The sequence below is a fragment of the Asparagus officinalis genome, chromosome 8, assembly GCF_001876935.1.
Source record: "Asparagus officinalis chromosome 8, Aspof.V1, whole genome shotgun sequence".
Taxonomy (NCBI): domain Eukaryota; kingdom Viridiplantae; phylum Streptophyta; class Magnoliopsida; order Asparagales; family Asparagaceae; genus Asparagus; species Asparagus officinalis.
In genome coordinates this window covers 10,137,233-10,137,877 of record NC_033801.1, presented here as the reverse complement: position 1 = coordinate 10,137,877, position 645 = coordinate 10,137,233, and the positions used below count along the sequence as shown (strand labels likewise).

The window sequence follows — 645 nt, the reverse complement described above, 5'->3', positions numbered from 1 at the left end:
TACATTTTGAATTGTACAGATGGATCATACTAGCTTTGACTTGATGAATTGCAAGCTGATTATCACAAAGGTAATTTAGATTGACACTCACGCCGGCCATAAGCAAAAATGTAGAGTTTGTTTTTCAAACTTAAAACAGAACCAGAAATAGAAGCTGAAATATTTTGTTGGTCCTTTACCTTGTCTCTACAATTTTGATAGAAAGAAATATAAGTCATGAAATAGTGTTAGCTTTTTAAATTGAATTTCCCAATTTTAAGTATGAGATATGGCTAGAGATTGAACAATCATAATAACGGGATACATGTACGGTGTTTATTGGTCAGAAACATTAATTCTTTAGAAATTTTAGCGCCCATAATCATCATATTTAAGTCGTAAACAGCATGAGACTTGTATTAAAGCATGTATATGTTTTTGGTTTAGCAGAAGTCTTCTAGTGGTCTGACCAAAGAAAGCAAATAAATTACATATCTTATAATGGCATTGCTAAATTTTTATATCTTCTGAGGTGAAAAGAGTACAAGTTATGAGATCATCTTTTTCGCTTGTATTTATTACCCTCCAGAGGTAGGAAAAACTCACGTATTTGGATGCTACATACTTCTATTCTCATTTCAGTTCCTAGTATTTAGTTTACCAGTT

General features: G+C 31.6%; 1 protein-coding gene across 1 annotated transcript in view; it reads right to left on the bottom strand.

The window, feature by feature from the left end:
• Positions 1 to 645, bottom strand: part of LOC109820830 (AP2-like ethylene-responsive transcription factor At1g79700) — a 2,647-nt gene that overhangs the window by 1,670 nt on the left and 332 nt on the right.